The sequence below is a fragment of the Bubalus kerabau genome, chromosome 7 (assembly GCF_029407905.1).
Source record: "Bubalus kerabau isolate K-KA32 ecotype Philippines breed swamp buffalo chromosome 7, PCC_UOA_SB_1v2, whole genome shotgun sequence".
Lineage (NCBI taxonomy): Eukaryota > Metazoa > Chordata > Mammalia > Artiodactyla > Bovidae > Bubalus > Bubalus kerabau.
In genome coordinates, this window is record NC_073630.1 from 100,378,947 (window position 1) to 100,391,259 (window position 12,313).

The 12,313-nt window shown below is 44.5% G+C and overlaps 1 non-coding gene across 1 annotated transcript; it reads left to right on the top strand.

Annotated features, from left to right (window-relative positions):
- Window positions 1-10,680: 10,680 nt before the first annotated feature.
- LOC129658210 (small nucleolar RNA SNORA70) lies at window positions 10,681-10,815 on the top strand. Its single transcript, XR_008717310.1, has one exon. It is a non-coding gene; the product is annotated as a small nucleolar RNA SNORA70 (small nucleolar RNA).
- Window positions 10,816-12,313: the final 1,498 nt, after the last annotated feature.

Consider the following 12,313-nt stretch of genomic DNA (forward strand, 5'->3'; position numbering starts at 1 on the left):
GTGGACATGAAATAACAGACTGGTTCCAAATAGGAAAAGGAGTATGTCAAGGCTGTATATTGTCACCCTGCTTATTTAACTTATATGCAGAGTACATCATGAGAAACGCTGGACTGTAAGAAATACAAGCTGGAATCAAGATTACCGGGAGAAATATCAATAACCTCAGATATGCAGATGACACCACCCTTATGGCAGAAAGTGAAGAGGAACTAAAAAGCCTCTTGATGAAAGTGAAAGAGGAGAGTGAAAAAGTTGGCTTAAAGCTCAACATTCAGAAAACGAAGATCATGGCATTCGGTCCCATCACCTCATGGGAAATAGATGGGGAAAGAGTGGAAACAGTGTCAGACTTTATTTTTCTGGGCTCCAAAATCACTGCAGATGGTGACTGCAGCCATGAAATTAAGACACTTACTCCTTGGAAGGAAAGTTATGACCAACCTAGATCAGATCAGATCAGTCGTTCAGTTGTGTCCGACTCTGAGACCCCATGAATCGCAGCACGCCAGGCTTCCCTGTCCATCACCAACTCCCAGAGTTCACCCAGACTCACGTCCATCGAGTCAGTGATGCCATCCAGCCATCTCATCCTCTGTCGTCCCCTTCTCCTCCTGCCCCCAATCCCTCCAGCATCAGAGTCTTTTCCAATGAGTCAACTCTTCCCATGAGGTGGCCAAAGTACTGGAGTTTCATTTTTAGCATCATTCCTTCCAAAGAAATCCCAGGGCTGATCTCGTTTAGAACAGACTGGTTGGATCTCCTTGCAGTCCAAGGGACTCTCAAGAGTCTTCTCCAACACCACAGTTCAAAAGCATCAATTCTTCGGCGCTCAGCCTTCTTTACAGTCCAGCTCTCACATCCACACATGATCACAGGAAAAACCATAACCTTGACTAGACAAACATTTGTTGGCAAAGTAATGTCTCTGCTTTTGAATATGCTATCTAGGTTGGTCATAACTTTCCTTCCAAGGAGTAAGCGTCTTTTAATTTCATGGCTGTAGTCACCATCTGCAGTGATTTTGGAGCCCAGAAAAATAAAGTCTGACGCTGTTTCCACTGTTTCCCCATCTATTTCCCATGAAGTGATGGGACCGGATGCCATGATCTTCGTTTTCTGAATGTTAAGCTTTAAGCCAACTTTTTTACTCTCCACTTTCACCTTCATCAAGAGGCTTTTTAGTTCCTCTTCACTTTTTGTCGTAAGGGTGGTGTCATCTGCGTATCTGAGTTTATTGATATCTCTCCTGGAAATCTTGATTCCAGCTTGTGTTCCTTCCAGTCCAGCATTTCTCATGATGTACTCTGCATATAAGTTAAATAAGCAGGGTGACAATATACAGCCTTGATGTACTCCTTTTCCTATTTGGAACCAGTCTGTTGTTCCATGTCCAGTTCTAACTGTTGCTTCCTGACCTGCATACAGATTTCTCAAGAGGCAGATCAGGTGGTCTGGTATTCCCATCTCTTTAAGAATTTTCCACAGTTTATTGTGATCCACACAGTCAAAAGCTTTGGCATAGTCAATAAAGCAGAAATAGATGTTTTCCTGGAACTCTCAACCTAGATAGCGTATTCAAAAGCAGAGACATTACTTTGCCAACAAAGGTTCGTCTAGTCAAGGCTATAGTTTTTCCTGTGGTCATGTATGGATGTGAGAGTTGGACTGTGAAGAAGGCTTAGCGGTGAAGAACTGATGCTTTTGAACTGTGGTGTTGGAGAAGACTCTTGAGAGTCCCTTGGACTGCAAGGAGATCCAACCAGTCCATCAGAAGGAGATCAGCCCTGGGATTTCTTTGGAAGGAATGATGCTAAAGCTGAAACTCCCATACTTTGGCCACCTCATTTGAAGAGTTGACTCATTGGAAAAGACTCTGATGCTGGGAGGGATTGGGGGCAGGAGGAGAAGGGGACGACAGAGGATGAGATGACTGGATGGCATCACTGACTCGATGGACGTGAGTCTGGGTGAACTCTGGGAGTTGGTGATGGACAGGGAAGCCTGGCGTGCTGCGATTCATGGGGTCGTAAAGAGTCAGACACGACTAAGCGACTGAACTGAACTGATTTCTAACTGGCCATCAGAAACACAGGTTTGCGTTTGTCACTAAGGTGGAGTCTTTTGGGGTTCAGCACTTTACATGTGGTATTGGATGTCATCTCTCAGTCGTTCAGTCATTAAGTTGTGTCTGACTCTTTGTGACCCCATGGACTGCAGCACACCAGGCTTCCTTGTCCTTCACCATCTCCCAGAGCGTGCTCAAACTCATGTCCATTGAGTCAGTGATACCAACCAACCATCTCATCCTCTGTCATCCCCTTCTCTGCCTGTCTTCAATTTTTCCCAGCATCAGAGTATTTTCCAAGGAGTCAGCTCTGCTCATCAGGTGACCAAAGTATTGGCGCTTCAGCTTCAGTCTCCTGGTAGATAATGTTAGAACTGACTTGAATTGTAGGACATCTGGCTGATGTCTGGGAGTATCATTTTTGGAGGTGTGTGGAACCCCCTCCCATCCCTACTCCCACACACATTTTGGAATTGGGTGACCAAGATGCAATTAGGAATAATAAGACAATGTGGAGCATAGTTTATTTCTTAGTTCATGGAATCATTATACATCTGACCTGAATACATTAGGCCTTTCCTGAGTCTACTCACTGAAACCAAAGTCATAGCCTTGAGGAAACACAAAGGCATCAATTAGAGGATGGAAATGTTACCAAGGGAGAAAGGGAGCTACCTGCAGAAATACCAGTGTGAAAGTACTCTTCTTCTCTTAATACTCTTTTTCTTTTCTTCTTCTCAGTGAACTCTCTTCATGTCTTCGTCCTTTATGAATGAAAGCAACACCAAACCTAAGGGCATCTTATAATCAGAAGTGCTTCTGACCAAAAATGCAAGAAGGGAACCAGCATGGATCCCAGAGCCTTGGGCTGCACACTGCAGGCTTACAAGCCCTTTGCTTGCCCAGCCTGAGAAAGAGCCCAGAGTCAGTGACAAAGACATCAATGGTTTAATGGATGGAGGAGCTTACATGTCTGAAGCAAGGTCACCCTAAAGTGACACCCTACTGTATATGCAGCAGAGGGTTGTGGGCATGGACTGGCAACTGGGAGGAACTGATGTCAGGTTGGCTTATCGGTTACCAGGGAAAGGATGTACAGAGAGCAGAGAACTATCTTAAGTGGCCTGACCATGTGCAGACAAAAGCAAGGCATGAGGAAGAGAGCTGATGAGAATTTCTCATATGCATATCCCTCATACATAGCATCTTGAGGACAAAGACCATGATGGGGACCATCCCCATAACTGGATCCTGCCCAACTGTGATAGTTAATAATACTTCATCAGTGTTTCCAGAACGTATCTTTTATTTTCCCACTTTTCCTATTTCATTTACTTATTTCCTTTCCCCTAGCTGGAATAACTTTTCCTACTTTCCTTCTTTTCCAAAGTCCATCCACCCTTTAAAACTCATGTCAGGTTCTCTCTTGTCTGAAAAGCCTGTGCAAACCTCCCCCAGCCCCACTCCAGGGAACAAGGGAGTCAGCCAAAACAGCAAGCTGTGGACAAGGGGTTGAGAGTCCTCATTCACTGGCTGTTCCCTAACTCCCATCCTGGCTCTCCAAGACAAAGCCTGTGGACCAACTGGGGTGTGGAATGAATGGGGAAGCAGGAAAAAACAGCTGAAGTAGACCACTTACTATGTTCACCTCTTGACCTACTATCCCTCCCTCCTCTAAATTCTTAGACTGTAGGAAATCAATCCTAAACATTCATTGGTGGACTGATCCTGAAGGTGAAGCTCCAATACTTTGGCCACCTGATGAGAAGATCTGAATCATTAGAAAAGGCCCTGATGCTGGGAAAGACTGAGGGCAGGAGGAGAAGGGGACGGTAGAGGATGAGATGGTTGGATGGCATCACTGACTCAATGGACATGAGTTTGAGTAAACTCCAGGAGATAGTGAAGGCCAGGGAAGCCTGGCATGCTGCAGTCCATGGGGTTGCAAAAAGTCGGACTCGAATGAGTGATTGAACAAAAACAATTGTCTATTTAGTCATTTTCCACTTAATCTGTGATTTGCATATTCATAGTTCTTAGCACACAGAAGGCAATAACTCATTGACTGGATGATTGATCTGTCTTTTTCTCTTAAGAAAACTCCTTGTAAGTTATTTTAGTTAAGTTCTTTTATTTATTCTCTTATTGGCAGTTGAATTTTGTCCTTTCAGATTGTGGCATTTGCCTAATAAGTAATTTAACTGTTTTTAAATAGGTTATTTGGCTATTTTAAAGATAAGAAAGTACTATATCTAGAAGAGCAGAGAGAAATGGGGATAAGAGACTGAGTCCTGTGTGGACCCAGCCCAGCTGTGTGGTCTCTGCCCTCCTGTCACTGGGCCAGGAGTTGGAAGTTCACTTTCTAGCAAATGGGGGAGCTTGCATATCCTTGGCAGCAGGAATCCTGGCCGCCAATCCCAGCCAGCATCCTGCCCTCAGTTTACTCCTGTTTTCAGTTCAGAGTTCCACTTATCTGTCTAAAAAGCAAACATATTAAACCCTGATGACTCAGGGCCCATTAGCTGTCTCACTTAATGGAGCAAGTGGCAGCCCCTCATTACTCTAGATTGACCCTAAGCAGGTCTAGAACCTTGTATTAAACCTCCACCACCTCTCTAAGCTTACCGAGTGAGCCCAGTGAAATATCAGGATTCAATTAAATTCAACACATAATTATTGTATATCACCAATATTCCAGACACTCTATTAGGTATAAATTAAGTAAGTAATAATTCCATTTCCTTTTATTATGGGCCACTGTCTGTACTAAATCTTTTATCTATATTATCTCAACTAATTGTTAGGATGTTTCTACTGTGACTTCTTATGTTCAATTTGCCATTGAGGAAGCTGAGGCAGGGGGATTAAGAGACATTTTCAAGGTCACATAGCTATTAAAGGGTAGGCTTTCTGCTCAGCTGTGTCTGACTCTAAACTCATGCTCTTTCTTACCTCTTTTCTCATGCTCTCTCCTCTCCTCAGACTGTCTAGTAAACAGGTTGAAGGATCTGAAATTTGAACTCAGACTCCTAAGAATTGAATTTATATCCAGGCAACTCCCTGTGACCCCTGACCCAGGAAGTGGACAAGAGTCCAATGATTCAGTCTCCTCTGGCTCAGCTTTTCTAACTGATAATACCAACACTTACCTTCACTAATGTTTGACAAAGTGCTTCTGAAAGATTTTAGATTCCTATCAAGGGACTTCCATTGGCCCTAAGAATCAAGACTCCATTTGTATGGAGGCACCCATGGTGGGGGTTGAGGGTTGGGGAAATGACATAGCAGTTCCTTTTCTGTGGCCTCACTTCACCTGGGCCCAGCCCCTCAATTCAACTGAGGTAAGATTGTTGTTGCTTAGTCACTAAGTCGTGTCTGACTTTTTGAGATTCCACGGACTATAGCCTTCCAGGTTCCTCTGTCCATGAGATTTCCCAGGCAAGAATACTGGATGGGTTGCCATTTCCTTCTCTAAGGGAGCCTCCCCAAGCAGGGATCAAACCCATCTCTCCTGCAGAGTCAGGTGGATTCTTTACCGCTGAGCCACCAGGGAAGCCCTGAGGTAAGATTTCAGTTCAGTTCAGTTGCTCAGTCATGTCCGACTCTGCAATCCCATGGACTGCAGCACATCAGGCCTCCCTGTCCATCACCAATTCCCGGAGTTTACTCAAACTCATGTCCATTGAGTTGGTGATACCATCCAACTATCTCATCCTCTGCCGTCCCCTTCTCCTCCCGCCTTCAATCTTTCCCAGCATCAGGGTCTTTTCAATGAGTCAGTTATTTGCATCAGGTGGCCAAAGTATTGGAGTTTCAGCTTCAACATCAGTCTTTCCAATGAATATTCAAGACTGATTTCGTTTAGGATGGACTGGTTGGATCTCCTTGTTGTCCAAGAGACTCTCAAGAGTCTTCTCCAACACCACAGTTCAAAAGCATCAATTCTTCTGTGCTCAGCTTTCTTTATGGTCCAACTCTCACATCCATACAAAACTGCTAGAAAAACCATAGCCTTGACTAGACAGACCTTTGTCTGCAAAGTAATGTCTCTGCTTTTTAATATACTGTCTAGGTTTGTCATAACTTTTCTTCCAAGGAGCAAGCATCTTTTAAGTTTCTAAAAGAGATTCACTACAGAACTACAGTGGGAGAGCAATCAAAGATAAGAAAGGAAAACACAAAGGCAGAGAGATGGGTGAGTTCACAGAGCATGGGTCCCTTGTGCCAGTGAAGCCCAAAGTAGCTCATGTCCTTTCAAGCACTGATTCTGGTTGTTTCTCACCAGCCCATCAGGACCAGGGCTGGGCTATGCTCTCAACCGTGGCCATCTGAATTTAGCATCCATGCTATACAAGGTCTGGGACCCAGACTCAAGGTCAAGTTCTCAGACTGTTCACAGAGCCACCTTCTCTGGCTTGGCTGCAGGTGTCAAAACTGAAGCAGCTGAGGGTGGGAGTTGGGAAGCAGCACAATTTATCCAACATAGGATTGTCCCAATAATTGTTTTGAGGAAATGTGCTGACATAATCATTCTTTATTTGTTTTTACTGGGACATAATTACTCTACAAAGATTTGTTAGTTTCTGCTGTACAACAATGTGAATCATCCACGTGTACACATATATCCCCTCCCTCTTGGACCTCCCTCTCACCCACCCCCCATCCCACCACTCTAGGTCATTACAGAGCACTGAGCTGAGCTCCCTGAGCTATGCATTCGTTTCCCACTAGCTATCTGTTAACACATGGTAGCATGTATATGTCGATCCCAATCTCCCAATTCATCCCACCCTCTCCTTCCCCCTTGGATCCACATGTCCATTCTCTGCATCCGGGTCTCTATTCCTGCCCTGCAAATTGGTTCATCTGCACCATTTTCCTAGATTCCACAAGTATGAGTTTATATGTTTTCCTCTTTCTGACTTAACTTCCCTCTGCATGACAGACTCTGAGTTCATCCACCTCACTAGAACAGACTCAAGTGCATTCTTTTTCACGGCTGAATAATACTCCATAGTATTTTTGTACCACATCTTCTTTATCCATACATCTGCCAATGGACATCTAGGATGCTTCCATGTCCTGGTTATTGTAAATAGTGCTGCAATAAACATTGGGGTACATGTGTCTTTTTGTATTATGGTTTTCTCAGAATATATGCCAAAACTATTCTTAAGTCAATGATAAAAAGATATTACAGAAGTAAAAGTAAGACCGGTGGCAAAGGGAGTCAAAGGCTGGTGCCCCTTTTACTTGTCCCTCCCATCCCCCACCCACACTGCAAACTCAGGCTCACTCCTCCTCACTCGAAGCCTCAGGCATCTAGCCCTACCAGACTTAACTTCTGTGGGCTCTGTCTGCCCACCCCCTGAGGGAGAAAGGCACTTTTCCATCTAACCTGTGACTGTCCTGAGTGGCCTGGGAAATCACCTCTTTCACTCCTCTCCATGTAGCTCTGACCCCAGCTCCTCCCCTACCCCAACTTTGCTCCCGAAACTTATTTGCTCTGTCTTGTTTGCATGCCTAAAACCACGGGTCTGCTAAAGCTAGTTCTTCCTGGGAAAGCTCGGATGCTCCATCTGTTCTAAGTGAACATCCATTTCTAACTGAGCTAAGATGTGTGTGGGCTTCAAGAACATCAGTGGGGATGTAACATGGACAGAGAAGCCAAGAAGACTAGCTAGAGCGCACCCCAATACTTCATGAGGGATAAAGGAGGAGGCAGAAGCAGCCCCAGGCCGGGGCCATGGAGTATGATGGCAATGTTGTGAAGGATGAGTCCACCTTGGCCGCTCGACCTCACAGAACCAGATGAGAGCTGACGTCATTCACACAGCACACCTAGAACAGTGCTTGTTACATCAGAAGTATGCGATAAATGTGAGCTCTCATTTTCATTGCTTTCCTGGTAGCTCAGCTGGTAAAGAATCACCTGCAATGCAGGAGACCCAGGTTCAATCCCTGGGTGAGGAAGATCCCCTGGAGAAGAAATGGCAATACACTCTAGTATTCTTGCCTGGAGAATCCCATGGATAGAGGAGCCTGGTGGGCTACAGTCCATGGGGTCTCCAAGAGTCAGACACAACTTAACAGCTAAACCACATTATTTTCATTAGTTATCTATGATGAATTTGCCTTTCAGGAGGAATAAATGCTCTCTATTATTGGCATTCATTATTCAGTCAGTGAAACATGTCTTCATTTCCAGAAGAAGTACAAAGTAATTTGCTGTAAAGTTTCTCTCCCACTTACTGCATTGAGTTTATATCATTTCTACCACAGACCCTAAGATTAATTCATATGCCATGACAAATTAGAGATACCATTTGCTATATTGGAGCAAAATTTGTAAAACCAAATCTGTTATCGGTGAGAACAGGATGGAGATTTTGAAAGTAACTTTCCACATTCCTAGCTTTAAATTTTACCTGATCCCATGTATATACATTAATATCTGATATTCGTTTTTCCCTTTCTGACTTACTTCTCTCTGTATGACAAACTCTAAGTCTATCCACGTCTCTACAAATGACCCAATTTCATTTCTTTTTATGGTTGAGCAATATTCCATTCTATATATGCACTACATCTTGGGAAGCTGCTGTATAACACAGGCAACTCAGCTGGGTGCTCTGTGATGACCTAGAGGGGTGGGATGGGGTTAGGGAGTTGGAGGGAGGTCCAAGAGGGAGGGGCTATGTGTATACTTATTCAGTTCAGTTCAGTTCAGTCCCTCAGTCATGTCCAACTCTTTGCGACCCCATGGACTGCCGCATGCCAGGCCTCCCTGTCCATCACCAACTCCTAGAGGTTACCCAAACTCATGTCCATTGAGTGGGTGATGCCAACCAACCATCTCATCCTCTGTCATCCCCTTCTCCTCCTAACTTCAATCCTTCCCAGCATCAGGATCTTTTCCAATGAGTCAGTTCTTCACATCAGGTGGCCAAAGTATTGGAGTTTCAGCTTCAACATCAGTCCTTCCAATGAATATTCAGGACTGACTTCCTTTAGGATATACTGGCTTGATCGCCTTGCTGTTCAAGGGACCCTCAAGAGTCTTCTCCAACACCACAGTTCAAAAGCATCAATTCTTCAGTGCTCAGCTTTCTTTATGGTCCAACTCTCACATCCATACATGACTACTGGAAAAGCCATAGCTTTGACTAGACAGACCTTAGTCTGCAAAGTAATGTCTCTGCTTTTTAATATGCTGTCTAGGTTGGTCATAGCTTTTCTTCCAAAAAGCAAGAGCCTTTTAATTTCATGGCCACAGTCACCATCTGAAGTGATTTTGGAGCCCAAGAAAATAAAGTCTGTCACTGTTTCCATTGTTTCCCCATCTATTTGCCACAAGTGATGGGAACAGATGCCATGATCTTAATTTTTTGAATGTTGAGTTTTAAGCCAGCTTTTTCAGTCTCCACTTTCACTTTCATCAAGAGACTCTTTGGTTCCTCTTCAATTTCTTCCGTAAGGGTGGTGTCATCTGCATATCTGAGGTTATTGATTATCTCTATAGCCGATTCACTTTGCTATACAGCAGAAACTAACACAACATTGTAAAGCAATTATACTCCAATAAAACTTTTTTTAATCAAATAGAAAAAGATATTTACTCAGATCCATATCTCTAGTCACCTCTGGCCAGTTATTCCACTATCGTCGTCGTGATAACATGTTATAACCACTATACCACACTCCCTGATGCTCCTCTCTATTTTCCTGAGTTCCTGTGATACCCTCAGGCAGGTGACAGAATTAGCTACGTTTGCTACAGAGGTGAAAGGGGGCACATTGCCACTGCCATGTAATGCCTGACTTCCAACAGCATTTCATCATTAAGAAAACTAAAAACGGTGGACTTGCCCCCAGAAAGGAGGAAAGGATTTTCTTCTGCACATCTGCCTCCTCTCAGCTGTCAGGTCTGCTTTAGTCAATATTTACCTGTCAGCCCAAAACCTGTTAATGTGGATCTCAGAGGAATTGAATCAATCTGTTTTTCACCTACCTTGTTGGACCCTTTGTTAGAGATAGCTTTTGTGAGCTGAATGTTTTTAAGTGACACAGTAGAAACTCTTTATGCCACAGACAAAGGGACTGAATTCACACTTCACTCAGGAGCTTAAAAATTGTGATCCATGGGACCCACATCACTTGTAGTTGCTCCTGATACCAGAAACAGGAGACCTACAGGGTATTGAACCCATAAAATCAATAGCTGTTATGAGAAGAGCCTTCTGTGCTTGACGACAAATCGTACTTAAACACAAACACATTTAGGCAACCATAAATACTATGTAACCAAACAATTGTATTGATTTGGCTTGTGGGATTTCTTCCCCCTCCTCCTCTTCTTCATCTTCTTCTTTTAGAGATGCCACTGCAGCTGGGCTTCCCAGGTGGCACAATGTTAAAGAATCCACCTGCCAATGCAGGAGACGCAAGAGACAGGGGTTCCATCTCTGAGTCAGGAAGATCCCCAGGGGGAGGAAATGGCTACCCACTCCAGTATTCTTGCCTGGAGAATCCCATGGACAGAGGATGGGTTACTGTCCATGGGATCACAAAGAGTCAGACATGCCTGAGCAGCTATGCGTGCACGCACACCATTGCAGCCAGTTAAGCCGACTGTGCTCTTTTCCCCGTGGGGGCCCAGTGTGCAGTGGCTGCAAACAGCAGCCTCCTCGGTAGTGTATGCAGCCTGTTGCCTGTACAGGTTGCCCTAAGGGACCTTGGATACAACTTTCCAGTGGACTTTCATGACTGGCATGCTGTCCCCAGTCTAAGCTCCAGACAGGTGTGCGTGGTGCCTCTGGAAAGCCCTGGGGCACACTGGCCAGGGTCCACATTGGCAAAGTCACAATGTCCATCCGCACTGAGCTGCAGAACAAGGAGCATGTGATCGAGGCCCTCCTTGGGGCCAAGTTCAAGTTCCCCGGCCACCACATCTTGGATCCACATCTCTAAGAAGTGGGCATTTACTACTAAGTTTAGTGCAGATGAACTTGAAAACGTGAGAGAAAAGTGGCACCTTTGGGATGGCTGGGGGCCGCATGTTATATACACAACCCTAATGGCGGCCCTCTGGACAAAAGGCAGGCCCTGCACTCTTGACAGTCTTGGAGCTGTCCCCTCCTTACTCATGCCCACCAATAAATCCTACTTTCTTATAAAATATATATATATATTGAGATGCCACACTGTAGTACATTCCGTTGTTGTTGTTGTTCAGTCACTAAGTCATGTCTGACTTTTTGCAAACCCATGGACTGAAGTATGCCAGGCTTCCCTGTCCTTCACTATCTCCCAGGGTTTGCTTAAACTCATGTCCATTGAATTAGTGATGCCATCCAGCCATCTCATCCTGTGTCACCCCCTTCTCCTCATGCCCTCAACCTTTCCCAGCATCAGAGTCTTTTCCAATGAGTCAGCTCTTTGTGTCAGGTGGCCAAAATATTGGAACTCCAACTACATTCCCTAGTAGTACTTTGTATACTTTAGGCATACATATGACAATTTTTCAAATGTATATGATGACTTCAGTGGTCCTGAGGCTTTATCTTTATTTGGCCCCTCTTCCTTGGAGGATGATTTGGTTTTCCAACTGTGGCAAATAGATGGGAAACAATGGAAACAGTGACAGACTTTATTTTTTTGGCTCCAAAATTACTGCAGATGGTGACTGAAGACATGAAGTTAAAAGATGCTTGCTCCTTGGAAGAAAAGCTATGACCAACCTAGACAGCATATTAAAAGGCAGAGACATTACTTTGTCAACAAAGGTCCATCTGGTCAAAGCTATGGTTTTTCCAGAAGTCACGTATGGATGTGAGAGTTGGACTACAAAGCTGAGCACCAAAGAACTGATACTTTTGAACTGTGGTGTTAGAGAAGACTCGAGAGTCTGTTGGACTGCACGGAGATCAAACCAGTCAATCCTAAAGGAAATCAGACCTTAATATTCATGGGAAGGACTGATGCTGAAGCTGAAACTCCAGTACTTTGGCCACCTGATGGGAAGAACTGACTCATTTGAAAAGATCCTGATCCTGGGAAAGATGGAAGGCAGGAGGAGAAGAGAATGACAGAGGATGAGATGGTTGGATGGCATCACCGACTGCATGGACAAGAGTTTGAGTAAACTCCGTAGGTTGGTGATGGACAGGGAGGCCTGGCATGCTGCAGTCCATGGCATTGCAAAGAGTCAGACAGGACTGAGTGACTGAATGAACTGAACTGAGT